We start from the raw sequence: 18,822 nt of genomic DNA, 5'->3' as shown, positions 1-18,822 counted from the left end.
TTCACCTTTGTTAACCCATCTGTTTAATTTCGAAGATATTTGTAAAAAAGATCCACATGCTAGGGGTATAATATCTGCTTTATATTCTCAGGCCCAGATTCTCAAAGGCGTTACGACGGCGCAACACCATTTGCGCCGTCGTAACTCCTCATCTGGCCCCGGGTATCTATGCGACTGATTCTTAGAATCAGTTACGCATAGATACCCATTAGATCTGACAGGCGTAAGGCTCTTACGCTGTCAGATCTTAAAAGCAATTTTTTTTCCCGCCGCTAGGTGTCGCATTGTCGTTTTCCCCGTCGTCTATGCAAATGAGGTAATTACGCGAGATTCCCAAACATGAGAATTTACATCGTTTCCGTAGCGTACGCGACGCGTAAGGTTGCCCCTGCTATTAGGAGGGGCAACCAATGTTAAGTATGGCCGTCGTTCCCGCGTCAAATTTAAAAAAAATTACGTCGTTTGCGTAAGACGTCCGTAAATGGCGCTGGACGCCATTTACGTAAACGTCTAAGCAAATGACGTCGGGGCGACGTCATTTAGCGCAATGCACGTCGGGTAATTTACCCGACGGAGTATGCACAGTACGCTCGGCGCGGGAGCGCGCCTAATTTAAATGGTGCCCGCCCCATTTGAATTGGGCGGGCTTGCGCAGAGCGATTTAACGATACACCGCCGCAAGTTTACAGGTAAGTGTTCTGAGAATCAGGCTGTAAACCTGCGGCGGTGTAACGTAAATCACATACGTTACGCTGCCCAGGAGCAACGTAAATGTATGAGAATCTGGGCCTCAGTCTCTAATACAATTCAACATGGATAAACTATCCTATGTCCGAAAATGGGAGGAGGATCCAGAATCTAGAAACTAGATGCCTCTGATTGGAATCAAATATGGTATAACAGAAAAACAGCCTCCCCAAACGTACTCACGATGGAGGCAAATTATAAAAGTAATAATTAGATGTTACTTTGTACCGGCTAGGGTAGCAAAATATGTGCAAAATTATTCTGCGCAGTGTTTAAGGGGTTGTTCTGATACAGGTACATATCATCATATTTGGTGGTCGTGTCCGAAGGCGCTGACATTTTGGATGGAAATTTTCAAAATTGCAAGCAGTTTGACTAAAAAGAAAATTCCTTTAGACCTCAAAACAGCATTGCTCAACTTGAAACCTGGTAATATAACACATAAGCAATTTAAACTGCTATTGGATCTCTTCACAGCAGCAAAGCAGACATTAGCAAAGGCCTGGAAATCTCCTAATCTGATAGTAAATGAAGTTAAAGAAAGGATGAATAATTCTATGACCTATGCCAGGCATGTCCAAAGTCCGGCCCGCGGGCTAAATGCGGCCCCCCTGTTGATTTAATATGCCCCCCCTGGGGATTTGGATATATATTGTTTGTGGCCCCCAGGGCCACAAAAGATATACACCATATTTATCGGCGCTGCCTTGGAGGGGACAGGACGAGCGCCGTCAGAATACATGAAGAGAATCTGCTGCTTACTCAGTAGCGTCTGTATCGGAAGTCTCGTCTTCTGGGATGCCATTGGACGACTGTTCTGTCTATCATAGGAGGCGGGACTTTGTATTAAAGAAGCCACAGAGTAAACAAGAGATTCTCCTGGTTGTAATCTGTCGGCACTCCTCTTGCCTCCCTCCCTCTGCCCTCCGAAGCTGCAAATGGGCATCAATCAGGCTGCACTGATGGCACGTGTGAGGCTGCACTGATGGCATGTGTGAGGCTGCACTTATGGCATGTGTGAGACTGCACTGATGGCACGTGTAAGGCTGCATTTATGGCACGTGTGAGGCGGCACTCATGGCAATGGTAAGCCTGTGGGTGTTATACGCCGATAAATACGGTATATCCAAGTAACACGCCCAAGCTCATCCTTAGTCCTGAGCAGTGCTCTGGGATTCGTTGGAGCCACAAAATAAATATACACAGTATATCCAAATAACACGCCCAAGCTCATCTCTTCACCACACATAGCCACAAAGGCTAAAGAAGTCTTGTTGGGCAGTGTATTAGTGCTCGGACGAACACACTTAGACCAAATTTTAATGGTTCAAAGAATGTCAGGCAAAATAGCCGGCCCCCATGCATGTTCACTTCATCAAATCTGGCCCACTTTGAAAAAGTTTGGACACCCCTGACCTATGCTACAATTACAGCTATAGAAACGGACACAATCACCGAGTTTGAGAGAATATGGAAACCTTGGATTACATATGCAATGCCAATATCCTTTAATAACAAAGTACTTATGGCATGGTAGCCTAAGCATTGTGAATACTTATTATGCTTTTTAGTAGGTGGCAGTGGATCTCGGCCTAGTCCTGCAGACTCCTTTATTTTAACCCCTTCTCCTTTCTATTTTTCTCGGTTTTTCTTTTTACTTCTTTTTATTTTGGATTCACTACTATGTTTTCGAAACTCTCATTATTAGCTAGATAGTTATTTGTACTAACTGAAATTCTAATTTAGGAATTTATTGATACAAGAAGTTATTGTATTAAGAATCGCTTTACAGCTTCCTGCCTATGTGTAGTCGACAGTAACTAAAAATTGTATTAAATATTGTATTAATTGAATCCTCATTGGATCAATATACTACTGTATAAGTGCAACGGAGTTTCTCCCCTATGTAATGTCTTTGTTATGTGTTACTTGTACAATTTTGTCTGAATCACATAATAAAGATATTTTGACAAGAAAAGTTAATACAATTTTATAGAGCAAAGTTTGCCTAAGGTATTGTCTGTCATTTTTTTACATACTTGTTTTTCCATATACCGGTAATATATATTTGTATTGCATACAATGATTTCAGTTTAGCCAGCAGAGTGAGCAATCACTTATTTTTCATTCATGCTTCCGCCTTTAAAGCAGAGCTCCACCCAAAAGGTGAAGCTCCACTTACTTGCCTCCCCTCCCCCGTCCACTGTCAGGCCGAGTACTCACGATCAAACATGTCCGATGAAACCGGTCCGCGGACCGTTTTCATCGGACATGTCTTCCCGGGGACTGCCCGGGGACTTGTGTTCGATGGCCATACACACCATCGAACAGAGGTCCGCGCGTAAACAATACGCGGGGCGTGTCCGCGGTGTCGCCTGCCTTTAAAAGGCTTCCACGCATGCGTCAAAGTCATTCGACGCATGCGAGGGATGCCGGGCGGCAGGACATGTACGGTAGGTCTGTACAGACGACCGTACATGTCCGGGCGGACAGGTTTCCAGCGGACTGTTTTAAAGCAAGTCCAGGAAACAGTTGTCCGCTGGAAACCTGTCCGATCCGCCCGAAAATGGTCCGCTCGGGCCTACACACGGCCAAACATGTCTGCTGAAACTGGTCCGCGGACCAGTTTCAGCAGACATGTTTGGTCGTGAGTACGGGGCCTCATATTTGGCACCTTCCGGGGGGGGGGGAGTGGTTACCTGTTTTTGACAGGTACCCGCTCTCACTTTTGGCTGACTTTGGCCCTCCTCCTCCTTCCCCCGCCATGAGATCATTCACAAAGCACAGCGTGCCTCACACATGTACAGTAGGGAACCGGCTGTTAAACCTGCAAAACTTCATTGCTGGTTCCCCTCATCCGAGATGGTGGTGGCAGCACTGGATTCGTGGAGAGGTAATTGTCCTAATATTAAAAGTCAGCAGCTACAGTATTTGTAGCTGCTGATTTTTTTCCGCTTTAAAACGAAAAAAAATATATATTTTTTGTAGAAAATGTGAATTTATTTATTTTTTCTTAGGAGCCTGCAAAACATTGCACCCTCAATGCCAGGCTCCTGCAGACTCACAGTATAGCTGTCTGTAAGTACCTTCCATATGGGCAGTTAGTGAAAAGATGGAAGAATCAATAAACTACAATGGCACTCGGTAGCACCCTTGCACGTTATTGAAAACTAAAAGCCACACTGGCAGACAGGACTTGTAGATCATTATTCAGAGAACTCTGTGAATGAATGATGCAGCTGTGTGGGCAGAAACTGCGGCTTGGGGGCCAGATGTTGCCCTTTGCTTGCCTATATCAGGTCCTTGGGACACCATTTCTCCTACTTATGCAAGACACTTTTCTGCCAACTGTCATCAACAATGGGGCACCATTTCTTCCATTGACACCAACAATGAGGTACTATCCCTCCCAATGACACCAATGATGAGGCACTATTCCTCCCAATGATAGGACACTATTCCTCCCAATGATAGGGCACTATTCCTCCCAATGATAGGACACTATTCCTCCACCTAATACCAAAAGTTCTGATGTTTACTCACACTGATGCCAAGAAGATTTCCACTCTTGCTGGTCACAGTCCGGCCCCCCTAAAGTCTGAAGGACATAAAACTGGCCCTTAGATTAGAAAAGTTTGGAGACCCCTGTTATAGGGTGGTATAGCTCTGTTGTTATCTCCCAACTGCTCTCCTTGTCACATTTCCATCAAATGGAGATTATAAGTGGCCATGCCTACACCCACAGCAACAACCATCCTTCTGTTGTCACTATCAAGAAGCTGGACCGTATTAATATATCAATATACTGTATACTGTATGTTATTGTTTTTACTTCAGATATCTTATTATGAGCTGTGGAAACTTTGCATGGTAAACTCTTTAGAGATAAAGAGATATTTCAAAGTAACGTGAAACTTATACTTGCTTTATGTGAAAATCAGCAACAAAAAATAATTACTCCTTTAACCTGCCTGGCGGTGTTCCCGAGACTGACTTGGGGTTAGATTTTCCTGCTACGATCGGTAACCCCGAGTCAGACTCGGGCTTGCCTCGCTAGATCCACAGGCACTTTTTACTTACCTTGTCCCTGGATCCAGCGATGCCACCGCGCTGTGTGAGCGAGCGGGACCTCGCTCGATTCACATAGTGCCTCCGTGTGACGCCGATCTCCGTTCCCTGCGACGTTACGACGCACGGGGACGGAGAACGGCGCCAAATTCAAAAACGTAAACAAACACCTTACATACAGTATACTGTAATTTTATAGATTACAGTACTGTATGTAAAAAAAACACACCCCCCCTGTCCCTAGTGGTCTGTCCTGTGTCATGCATGTCATTTTATATAATAAAAACGTTTCTTTCTCCCTGCAAACTGTAGATTGTCCATAGCAACCAAAAGTGTCCCTTTATGTCAAAAATAGTTTTAGATCAGCTAGAAAACAGCGATAATAAATTATAATCACTTGCAGAATTGTGCGATAGCGATTTGTGGGGAAATTCGTCATAAAAAAAAAAAAAATAATGACAGCAACAATTCTGCAACTGAGCAAATTTCAGTGATTTTAATTTGATTACATTATTGAATAATTTTTATTATAATTATATTATTATTTGTTATAATTATTTATAATTATTTATTATATTATAATTTATAATTTTGTTTTTAAGAAAAATGTCATTAGAATCTTGTTTGGTCAGATTTAGGTGAGTTATTTATAAAAATTACAGACCTACAATATAAAACGCCAAATTTCCTTGCAAATAATGGTACCGCTTTCAGCATGTTTTTTCTGAAAGAATCATACCGCCAGGGAGGTTAATGCTGCCCTCCAGCATGAACAAGGGTTCCACAATGCCATTACTATTGTTCTGGTCATGCTGCCTTCAAGGATGGATGAATGGGCCACAAAAACATTTCTGTTCCCCTGGTCATGTTGACTTCTAAGATGGGCGAATGGTCCCACAAAGACATTTCAATTCCCCTGGTCATGCTGCCTTCTAGGATGAACAAATGGTCCCACAAAGCCATTTCTGTTTTTCTGGTCATGCTGGCTTCCAGGATGGACAAATAGCCCCACAAAACCATTTCTGTTCTCCTGGTCATGCTGCCTTCCAAGAGGGATGAATGGTCCCACGAAGAAATTTCTATTCTCCTGACAATGCTGCCCTCCAGAATGGACAAGGGTTCCACAAAGCCATTACTATTGTTCTGGTCATGCTGCCTTCAAGGATGGATGAATGGGCCCACAAAACCATTCCAATTTCCTTGGTCATGTTGACTTCTAAAATGGTAGAATGGTCCCACTAAGTCATTCAAATTCCCTTGGTCATGTTGACTTCTAAGATGGGCGAATGGTCCCACTAAGTCATTTCAATTCTCCTGGTCATGCTGCCTTCTAGGATGAACACATGGTTCCACAAAGCCATTTCTGTTTTTCTGGTCATGGTGCCTTCCAGGATGGACAAATGGCCCCACAAAACCATTTCTATTTTCCTGGTTATGCTGACTTCCAAGATGGTTTAATGGTCCCACAAAGCCATTTCAATTTCCTTGGTCATGCTGCCTTCCCAGATAGGCAAATAAAGCCATTACTACTCTCCTGATTATGCTGGCTCCTTGCCAACATCATTATGTACAAATGAGGACCAGTGGTCTTCACTGATCCTGCATTGTACCTGATGATGTTGAAGTGCCCAACCACATTCCAAGACTGATGTTGCAGCAAACATGATAGCTGTATTAGAAGCATTCCAACTTTTACAAACAAGCAGTAATTTATGAATATCTGGTGGGGGATACTAATTACAATTTTTATATAGCTGACCAGAGTTCAACTTTAAATCACCTTTCAGTTGAATCCTTTAAGGTATATCGTAAACCACAACTGAAGAGTATTCCTTTCAAAATTATTTGATGAATGTATCAACATTTTATTAAAATGAATAAAAAATTCTTATGCAGCATTTTGCAATGATTCAGAAAAACAAATCTGTTCTGATATCTCAGTTATACACAGTAACCTGGGTGGCTTACCTCAAAGCTTGGTCAAACTTGTTTTTTTTTATTATGGGTTAGAGATTTTGGCAAGAATTCTCATCTGTTATCAGATTACATTTTTCAAAGTTATCAGCTATTGATCTTTACAAGCACAGAATGTTGTTTCATCTTGTCTGAAGGATTCCAGGATAAAATACTTAAACTGGAAACAAGCATCTTTGTTTAACTAATAGAGCTTTTGCTCATCTGGAAGTGGTCATTTGTTTGCATGTTGTTTCAGAAGCCAGGACTTGTGAAGGCTAAAAAAAATATGATCAAACTTATAATTGGTATGATTTGTGATGGTAATGTAGAGAAGTGTTCTTTTGTACAATGTCTGCGAGGTTGTTTACATTTATGCCTGGTAGCTACCATAGAGTTCTTATTACAAACAGATAAGACTTCCTGTTAAGAGATTGTTTCCTGCCCTTTCTTAAGGGTCAGGAAACCCCTCAAGGATATATATATATGGATGTCTTACAGGAAGTAAAGGAGAGCGTGGCCAGACACATGGGCCTGGATTCAAGAAGCAATTGCGCCTGTGTAACCATAGTTACACAGCGCAATTGCTTACTTGCCCCGGCGTAACGAATGCTCCTGATTCAGGAACCTCGTTACGCCGACTGCAGCCTAAGATATGCGCGGCATAAGGCTCTTATGCCCGCATATCTTAGGCTGCATTCTTGCGATGGCCGCTAGGTAGCATTCCCGTTGTGCTCAGCGTATAGTATGCAAATTGCATACTAACGCCGATTCACAATGTTACGCGAGCCCTGCGTACGCAGTTTACGTCGTTTCCGTACGGCGTTTTTCACGTAAGGCTATTAGCAGGGGCAGCCAATGTTACGTATACCCGTCGTTCCCGCGTCGCGAAATTTCAAATTTACGTAGTTTGCGTAAGTGATCGTAGAGCGCATGCTCCGTCGGGAAACTTTAGTCATTTGCTTCAAAGTGAACGTGAATGGCGTCCAGCGACATTCACGTTCACTTTGAAGCAAATGATGTCCTTGCGACGTCATTTGCCGCAATGCACGTCGGGAAAGTTTCCCGACGGAGCATGCGCTCTACGATCGGCGCGGGAACGCGCCTAATTTAAATGATTCCCGCCCCCTACGGGATCATTTAAATTGCGCGCGCTTACGCCGGGCATTTTGCCGGCACGCCCACGCAATTTACGGAGCTACTGCTCCGTGAATCAAGGGCAGCGCAGTAAATTTGCGGGGGCGCAGGGCAAAAACGTTGCCCTGCTCCTCCGTAAAAAAAGCGCAATTGTATCTGAATCTAGCCCATGGTTTGCAAGCCAGGAGGTGCTGGGGGTTGATTTTGGTGTTATAGCCATCCATCCAGACTGAAAAGAGACAATAAAATAATATTTGCATGCACAAGGAGGAATTATGCACATTTGAAGATATGGACTGATAAATTTACTGTGATATTGTATTACATTTTTCTTTACATGTTTATAAGTGTGTATTGGGAGGTTGCACCATCACTGTATATTGCATAGATTGCACTACCTGAAATTATTAAGAGGTTTTATGCCCAAATAGGGGCGCTATTTTTTAATTAGGTGTTGTCACATTACATATGTTTCTTTTTTGGTAGCCTTGCAATTTAATTTTGTATTTCGGAATACAGAAAAACAAACATTTTAATCCCATCAAAAGTTCTTTATTTCAAGGCTATTTCAGAGGATGTTTTAGCCCAAAATATGTGCACAAAATAAGCCAAGAATCCAATTTATCTACTTGCTCAGAGATATTAAAAAGCCAGCAGGTAAAGAAGTCAAAATGAGAAATCATTATTGTACACCATGCTTGTTTGTTGTAGACATTATTCAGTCTTTTTAATATAAATTAAAAGATGGTAAGTAGAAGAGCCCCTTTATGGATCAGTGTCTTGCTGTGGGGAAGGGGCTTGCGTAATTCAGTGAAGCTATGAGCTATGCCATGTACTCCCAGCCAAGATGGACAGGTCACAGCAGAGAATTCTGACAAAACGTGATCCACTGGAGAAGGAAATGGCAACCCACTCCTGTATCCTTGCCAAGAAAACCTCATGAACAGAAACAGAAGGCTAACATATATGACACAGGGAGTCCCCCAGACCAGAAGGTGTCCAATGTCTTACTGGGGAGGAGCAAGAGGGCATATTCAAGTAGCTCTCGAGCTAATGAAATGGCTGGGCCAAAGCCGCAAGAACTCTCAGCTGTGAATGGTAGGAGTTAAAGGAAAGTCTGATGTTGTAAAGGAGAATACTGCATAGGAACCTGGAATGTAAGATCAATGAATCTGGGCAAGCTGGATGTGGTCAAGCAGGAGATGGCAAAATTGAATATTGATATCTTGGGAATTAGCGAACTAAAATGGAATGGAATGGTCAAATTCAACTCAGATGACTACTAAATTTACTACTGTGGACAAGAATTTCTCAGAATAATTGGTTAGCCCTTATAGTCAACAAAAGAGTGAGAAAAGCAGTACTGGGGTACAATTCCAAAAAAGACAGGATGATCTCAGTCCGTATCCAAGGCAAACCACTCAACATCACAATAATCCAATTTTATGCAAAAATCTCTGATGCTGAAGAAGCTGACGTTGACAGCTTTTATGAAGATATACAACACCTTTTAGAACTAACTCCAAAAAAAGATATCCTCAAAATGGTATATTGGAATACAAAGTCAAGGCATGTCCGGAATAACAGGTAAATATGGCCTTGTGGTACAAAATGAAGCAGGACAAAGGCAAATAGAGTTTTGTCAAGAGAACACACTGGCAATAACAAACACTCTTTTCCAACAACAAAAGAGGCGACTCTATACACGGACATCACTGGATGGTCAATACAGAAATCAGATCAATTATATTCTCTGCAGCCAAAGATGGGGAAGCTCTATACAGTCAGTCAAAACAAGACCTTGAGCTGACTGGCTCAGACCATGGACTTTTTATGGCAAAATTCTGGCTTAAATTGAAGAAAGTGGGAAACACCAGATCAGATATGATCTAAATCGGATCCCTTGTAAACACTCAGTGGACGTGACAAGCAGATTGAAAGGATTAGATCTGATAGACAAAGTGCCTGAGGAACTATGGAAGGAAGTGTGTAACATCGTACAAGACGCAGCAATGAATACTATCCCAAAGAAGAAGAAATGCAAGAAAGCAAAGTCGCTATCTGAGGCCATACAAATAGCTGAACAAATAAGGAAAGCAAAAGGCAATGGAGAAAAGGGAAAATATACCCAACTGAATGCAGACTTCAAGAGGATAGCGAAAAGAGACACAAATACCTTCTTAAACAACCATTGCAAAGAATTAGAGGAAAACAACAGGATGGGAAAAACTAGAGATCTTTTCAAGAAAATTGGAGATATCAAGGGAAAGTTTTGTGCAAAGATGGGCACGAAAATAGGCAAAAATGGCAAGGACATGACAGAATTGCTCATGACAAAGCTAGCAGAGTTAGAGTTATTTCATATCCTAAAAGATGGTGTTGTTAAAGTGCTGCACTCAATATGACAGCAGATTTGGAAAACTCAACAATGGCCACAGGACTGGAAGAGGTCCTTTTACATTCCGATACCAAAGAAAGCAGCGCCAAAGAATGTTCAAATTAAAGCAAGATTATGCTGAAAATTCTACAAGCTAGGCTTCAGCAGCATGTGAACCGAGAGCTACCACAAGTACAAGCTGGATTTCGAAGAGGCAGAGGAATTGGCGTTTTTTATTATTCTGGGTGAATGGTAGGCCAATTGGTAAGCATCAATGTAGGCAAGTACGGTAGTTATTTTATGAAATAAAAAAAACTTGATATAAGCACCCTTCTTTCTTCTAATATAGCTGTATTATGAATCAGATTCAGTGAGTGTAAAAATGTAAGATTTACTCAGCAGTTCCCAAAATGATTATCTGGGTCACGCTAGCAAAATGAAGATGCTCCCACTTTACTCTCTAAGAAATACAGGCGATCAGAAGAAAATAAATCAAAATAAAGAGATCTTTCTTAATACAGTATGTATTACAATTAGCAGCATTATAATAAGCTTTAACAAATTCATAAGTCAAAAATATACAATTATTTTTTAAAGTGGGAGTCAACTTTATCGAATACCTGAATTGATGTATAGAATATGATACATGTGTGAAAATTTATCAAAAGGGAAATTGTACATTAATATCTAGATCAGTGTTTCTCAATTCAAGTCCTCAGGCCCCCCCAACAGGTCAGGTTTTCAGGATTTCCCTCAGATGAAAAGGCTGTGGTGATTACTAAGGCAGTGAAACTGATCAAATCACCTGTGCAAAATAATGGAAATCCTGAAAACCTGACCTGTTGGGGGGGCCTGAGGACTGGAATTGAGAAACACTGATCTAGATCAACGGCATTGACACTTTATCTTATAATTTCAGAGCCTCTGTTGCTTTATCTCTTCCTGAAGAAGCAGGCTTTGACCTGTGAAACATGTTGGTGAAGCCAAAAAGCTATTTATGTTGTATATGACTATGTCAAGTTGTTAGATGTATGATTCGGCACTATGCTTGTGTACTAGATAATGAACATATCTGACCTACTTTTTTTTGTAAATATTTATTTTAACAATATGTTGTACTTTTTGTACATGCAATTGTGATACTGTTAAAGTCCTACAACAAGTTTAGTTAGGGTTGGCTTCTATTGAGACTACTAATAAGGATGTGGTACCAGGCAATGTAAGCCTTAAAGACATAAGGGTTCCATGATTGGATTCCCTTCTCCTAAACGTTGCTTTTTTGTTTTGGATAGAGAGTCAAAGAGTTAGAACCCCTGTCAGGTCTAATTATGGTCTGTGTCCAGGTTTTTTTTTAATTCACTGTTTGTCCTGATGCCCATTATTCCCAGGACTAAAAGTGAAGGAAAATCCCAAATTTTGAGTTTTAGTGATATATTGTTGCCACTTATACTCCTAAATGCCATCATCCGCCTTTTATGCGTCTTCTTCTTCTTTATGCCTTGATATGGGAATCAATTTTCACATCCTGGCCAATAAAATATCATTATTGTTATAACCAGATATTATTAAAGAAACCCTGTGCTGAGAGACACACATGTAGGCTGTCATTGATGAGTTATCTTTCTGTTCCCAGTGACTGACCCAATTTGCTTCAAAATTTTCCTGAGACATTGAGCCAGAGCAAATTTGCAAATTAGCGTGCTTACTTTACAATCTGCATTCTAATTCCAGAAGTGTAAAATACACAGGAATGTAGCTGCTAAACTCCAGTGTCTTTTTTTAACATATTGTCCAGCAGTTTGAAAAAAATCAGCTCTTGCTTCAATACTGGCCCTATCTCCAGATCTTTCCCCTACAGAATTAGTGATCTGTGATCCATCAGTCTTCATTTGGTTGAATGACCTACAGACAATCCATTTCCTGTGGGCCCAGGCTGTTGGTAGAATAACTTGCCCATCGGTAGGGAAGAGGAGGAGAAGGACCTGTGACATCTTGTAAACATAATAAAGATATGCAAAAAAAAGTATATACTGTATTTAGATTAAGAAAATAAAATGGGTGGGGGGGGCATTATGAGGTGTGGGAGCAAAAGACAAAATGAAAAGGGCAAGTCTAGAGTTGAGCTTTAAAGACCAGAAAATAAAATATGAATTCAGTTATATCTACCTAGTACCAGTATCCTATTTCTGTTAACTAACACAGGACATCATGGAACACAAACAGTAGATCAGTGTGGCTTTTCCCTGTAATTTGCTACCAGGTGCACTTGTAAATAACTTGGTGTGGAAGCAACTTTATGAGTCCAAAGTTTCAGGTCATATATTTTAAGTTCACTGATGCAAAAACCCATGGCTAACAACATGATCACAAGGTCTGGGAAGATTACATGCTTGGGTACACGATGTTTGTTTAGCGGGATGAGGTGGAAGTTTGTTTGTTTAATTACATGAGAAAATCTAACTAAAAGATGTAATAGGAAAACAATATTTGAGTTACCACATTTTAAACATTTTAATTTAATAATAATATTTTTTTTTTTCTTAAAGGATAATTTGGCATAGAAGGGAATCTGCTAAAATAAAAAATATGGAAACTGGCATTGTTGGCTTGTTTTTGAAGGCATAAGAACCAAAGCTGTCGTCCTTATCCTTCTTTTATTATTTGAAAAGTCACTGGCCTGGAACAAGTATGTGTATATCAAATGTGTGGACATCTAATATGCAACTGCTGGCTCTGGTTCAGTGACTTCATAACTAGGCATTTCGGTGATTGTTGCAGAGCAATTCAGCTGGCTGTACAACGAATGACACTTGCAATCTTTAAAGGCACAGAGGATATTTGTCCTCAGGCAAAATCTGCACAGCAGGGGGGCCTGGCTTAGATGTGTAAGACAATATCCTGCAAGCCAGCTGGAGAAAGGGACTGCCCTATGAACAGTGATTGGTCCAAAGGCAAATAGGAGGGAGTTTTGAATGAGTGATGAGTGGGTGTGACTGGAACACAGAGGTCTCTATTATCGTCCATGCAAGGTTGAGTGATGACCTGGGCTGGGAAAGGCCTTCAGCTTGTATTTTGGGCCTAGCCATGTGGCCAAGGCTGAGGCCTTTCTCTTTTTACATTGTGAGCTCAGCCCTGGAGGAGACCAAGTGTTGAGTATATTTTCTATCTTATTTGCCAGTATTGTTTATTAGGCCATAGACATTTTCTGTTAGAATGTGATGTTCCTACTTTGAAGGAAATAAATATATGTTGAACTAGCAATGCTTCTGTCTTTATAACTAGCATTATAGCCGTAAGCCTAATATACAATCTGGAACTATACTAGCAAACAAGGGACTCATATACAGTAATACAGATGCAATAGTTATATATATATATATATATATTATAAGTTATAGTAAAGGATAAATAGACACATATAGTTATTATTGCATGACTTAATGCATGATTGATTCTACAGTGATATAGAACACAGAAACTTCCACACAAAAAAGGGGGAATATTAATCCTTTATGACATCATAATTCAGGCCTCATTAGTTACAAGCTTCTAGGGAGCCCCTTGCCCTGGTGGCAAATGTACATTTATTGCCCAATAAAAAACTTGTTAACTTTTTCAGTAATGTAATCCCTCTTTGAGGACTAATTATTCCCTTTTTTTTATTAAAATAAAAAGATACATGAAACAATAGAGTGGTATGAACAATTTTCTTTTTCCTTTTATGTGTGCCTAGGTGATCTGTGGACTGGCTCCTTCCTCCTTTATATTTATCGGGAGGTGTTCTCAGTTAACAATCAAACCATGGAGCAGTAATTAGAGACAGTGGACGGTTAAGCTATCTGCCTTGTGCCCAAGGGTTCAAGCATGTTTGATCCTGCATCTCCATGGATCAGCGGTACATACATAAGATATTGAACTCAAGATTAAAAAAATATTCTGAAGGTGTTTAGATCTAGTGGTAAGGCTCCCTGCAGGAGAAAGTGAGGAGCCACCATAAGTGGACTGTCAAGGTCAGATTGCTGGACAGTTGTTATGTGATGTATTTGTGCCCTGTGCATATTCTAGTCCTCATGTTGGTATACTTTATCTGTCACAGCAGTTCTACCCATTGGACTGAAGTTTAACAAATAAGCCTTGTACCTAGAGTGTATTTTCTTCAAATCACTATCAATAATTTTTTATTTTGTTGTGTGTGTGGCAAGTCTCCCTTGCCCTTGCTCCACTACCAACTACCTTTTTGGTAATTGTTTTGGAATGAGACTGCCTCTAAGCAATAACACTGTGTTTATTGGTTTACAACCCCCATCGAAAAGCAAAAAGTTACATATTTATAACATAAACTTTACATACAGCAATATTCCCACACTAGCATCTTAGAAGTTCAGCCAGTTCAAAGAAAGGCTGGACAGGGGTGCAGATAAGCTGACAGAACCCAGTGCAAGCAAGCATGCATGATTCTCCAGAACTCTATTACTTGTATTAAAGATCTCTGAACTACTGGATAATTTGTAAGAAGCACCCTTAAGCTAAAATAAAACAGTTAAGTTGTCATTTTTAAAACAACAGACCATAAATAAGACAGGAGGTTCAAATAATGAACTGCCTGATTTGCTCCTGTGATCTAGTTTGAAGTTTAAAAAGTCACTGTAGTAAGCCAAACTTTGGGCTTTTACTATTATTTTAACTCATGCATAATTGGGAAGTCCAATAACACCCATGTTATAGCATTATAGATGACATACAGTTTTTAGATTGGGCAAATTAAATCAGCTGACAATTTCTTTTAGCACTACCCCCGCAGGAGCCACTGGTATGTTGCCCGGGTCTTCCCCACTATTTGCTCCACAGCCAGGCACAGGGTAGATTTACACAACCAGATGCACACACACTTACACTCGTTGTCTTCAATGACCAGTCTAGGGGTTTTGTTTTTGTTGTTTTATTGGAAAACTTTTATAGGGTGAGGGATATAGTGGGATACTTCCAAACTATTCACACTACAGATCTGAGCAATGTCCATTAGTAAAGTAGTGGACAGTCCTGGACAAAGCTCTAAGACCACTAGCCAGTGTTCTCTTTGTGTGGACCCTCAGCTGACCTAGAGCACAAGAGGGGGATTAACTGTCTAAGGCTGTACTCACAAGGCTCCTGAAGGACCACTGGCAGCAGCAGCCTTCTCTTTCCGTGATACCAGACTAGATGCACTGTAGCCTTTCCCTCTGTCAGCTATAGTAGGACCAGGGTCAGCCACACAGACATCAGACCCTCAGGACAGCCACCTGATGTCACATGGCAGCAAGTTAAGGGGGAGGTAGTGCCTCTCAGCCAGCCTAGTGCAATCCTCTGCTAGGAAAGACCAAGAGCCCATGTGCTCCTAGAATTTACATACAGGCACTCGGCATGCATAAGGGCACCTCCCCTTGTAATTGACCAGGGCTGTATGAATGCAGACCAATTCAATGCAATGTGCAGCGTATGATCTGAGCACTGACAGACTAACCCCCCCACCTCTGAAGCAATGCTGACAGCACTCATATGTCTATTTCCCAAAGACAACCTCTGGATATGACACTGAGCACGTGCACTCAACTTTTCTGGTCGACCATGGTGAGGCCTGTTCTGAGTGGAACCTGTCCTGTTAAACTGCTGCATGGTCTTGGCCACCGTGCTGCAGCTCAGTTTTCAGGGTCTTGGCAATCTTCTTATAGCCTAAGCCATATTTATGTAGAGCAACAATTCTTTTTTTCAGATCTTCAGAGAGTTCTTTGCCATGAGGTGCCATGTTGAACTTCCAGTGACCAGTATGAGAGAGTAAGAGCGATAACACCAAATTTAACAAACCTGCTTCCTATTCACACCTGAGACCTTGTAACAAGTCACATGACACCAGGGAGGGAAAATGGCTAATTGGGCCCAATTTGGACATTTTCACTTAAGCGTGTACTCACGTTTGTTGCCACTGGTATAGAGATTATTGGCTGTGTGTTGAGTTATTTTTAGGGGACAGCAAATTTACACTGTTATACAAGCTGTACACTCACTACTTTACATTGTAGCAAAGTGTCGTATCTTCAGTGTTGCCACATGAAAAGATATAATAAAATATTTACAAAAATGGGAGGAGTATTTTTTTTTCCTGTGGGTTACACTATCTTCACACATGTCACTTTGTCTATGTTTAAAAGGCTTCTTCACCTGTTTCTGATGGGTAACAGGCTTTCTTATCCCATGCATTCCGTTTTCCCATTGGGGTGCCATGTCTTCCCCCCACATATCCCAAGCCAGAGGAGGTGTTATCTTAGACTATGTTGTTCTTAGACATGTGCACACTGAAATATTTTGTTTTAGATTTTTGGTTTCGTCCGAAAAATACATTTATTTAGTTATTTCCGAAATTCGTTTATTTAGTTATTTCCGAAATTCGTTTTTATTTATTTTGTTTAGTTAAAAAAATGCATTTGTCCGAAAATCCGAATTAAGGTTGAATCTGTCAATTGAAGGCTTATGGTGTCTGTCGAATGTTCAAAGAAGATTCAGCGAAGCAGCTAAATTGTACGACGCCGCGATCGTACATTTCTGGTCGAATGCTCCGCCCACAAGCTATAGTAGAATTCTAATGTTGTATGACTAGTAACAATCATATTTATTAATTATTATTACTAGGCAACCAACATTAGAATTCTTCTATAGCCTATGGGCCGAGCATTTGACCATAAATGTCCGCTCGCAGCGATCGTATGTTTTTAGCTGCTTCCTCAAATCTTAATGTCGAATCTTTTCTCTCTATGTCGAAAAATCTTAGACTAATAGAGTTAGGTTAGGCACATTCGACCGCTGATTCGATAGACACAGATTTCACCATCATGTCAAATCTTCTATCTATATCGAACTGTTGTCGCAACGAAACTAAAATAAAGCATTTTTTATGTCAGATCTTTTGGATTTCAGATTCTGCGCGTTCGTTATTGTTTGTTAAAACAAATGCGAAAATCCCAGAAATTCGGACGAAAACAAATGCACATGTCTATTTGTTCTATTAAAGGATCACTAAAGGAATTTTTTTTTTTAGCTAAATAGCTTCCTTTACCTTACTGCAGTACTGGTTTCATGTCCTTATTGTTCGTTTTTGCTTTGAAGTTGCTGTAATTCTGCTCTGATCTCCACACTTCCTGCTTGCCTGTTTCCTTATAACCACAGTACTGGGAGCTTTTCACAGTGGTCTAAGCTGTCATTACTGTGTGTCTAAAACTTAACAGAACCAATCAGATTAATTTTAAAAACAAAACACTGCCCTGGATTTTTTGTTTTTGTTCTGTGTGTCCCTCTAGTTCACAGGAACATGAAACCAGTTTAAACGTGAAACTAACCTGCAGGCACATTATAGGATTGATTTTTATCTATTTGTAGTCATTTTTAAAAGGAATCAGTTAACTTGTATGTCTCTATACCCTGTAAACAGTCATTTCAGCAAAAAAATGTTTTTCCTTTAGTGACCCTTTAATGGGCACCTATATGTATATTGGACATCTATATGTATAAATATCACATCATCTCCACGCTTCCCCTGTTTTGAGGGAACTTTTGAACATACTATATGAAGCTGTGTTTAGATTTGCAGATTTTACAATAGGCATCTGCTCCTGAAGAAGTGAGATTATTGTCACGAAACGCGGCATTGTGATAAAGGATGTACCCATCATTATGTTTTTTGCAAAAATTTGGAAGAGTGGAATTTGTATATGTATCATTATATGAAAATTATGTTTGATTGTATGCCTATACATGGTATTGTTTACAAATCAGCTTGCTGTTTTTTTTTATTATTATTATGTAAAAGATTTTCATCTATTGCTTAATAAATCTTTTTATGCAATGTTGTTCCTAATTTAAAGTCCCATGTTTCTAGTTGTCTTTATCTGCAAATAAGGGATGGAGACATTACATTCTAAGGCACCAGCACAGATTATTATTTATAGGTAAGTATACAGATCTTTCTTACACAGGGTAGTTAGTATAGGTGTTAGGAGGGGGAAGGGAGCAGTTGTAAGATTAGTAAGATATAATACTACTTTAATAAGAGTGTTGGTACATGCAAAAGCCCCAGGTGGTCAAAAAGAGAATTATAGTAAGGAGATTTCATAGTTGGATATTTGTGGGTAGACATGCCCTTCAAAATAGTATGACAGCAAACAATACTATCATTGTGCTATTTGGAGCTACCCTTTAATACTAATTCTGTGGAGTCGCCCTTTAAATATTTTTTTCTTGGGTGTATTAGCTTAATTTATTTCCCCACCAGCTTACAAGGGAAAGAAAGTACAATCATATTCAAGTTAGTCTTCATAGTACCAGTAAATGCTATTACACTAAAACATTAAATAAAAATCCCAAATAAAATGTTACAGTGTGGGAGAGACATGAGAGAACCATATAGAAATGTATCGTATTTCTTCTGAAAATGAGGAATTAGGCAGCACACCATGGTTTAGCATGAAGTTATGTGCCCACGAGCGTAAAAGAGCTCCATTGCTGATTGCACT

General features: G+C 40.3%; 1 pseudogene; it reads left to right on the top strand.

The window, feature by feature from the left end:
• Window positions 1-5,874: 5,874 nt before the first annotated feature.
• LOC120946180 lies at window positions 5,875-9,798 on the top strand (annotated as a pseudogene).
• Window positions 9,799-18,822: the final 9,024 nt, after the last annotated feature.

This window comes from Rana temporaria, chromosome 7 (assembly GCF_905171775.1).
Source record: "Rana temporaria chromosome 7, aRanTem1.1, whole genome shotgun sequence".
NCBI lineage: Eukaryota > Metazoa > Chordata > Amphibia > Anura > Ranidae > Rana > Rana temporaria.
Note: the sequence above shows the minus strand (reverse complement) of the source record. Positions and strands in the feature narration are given on the sequence as shown.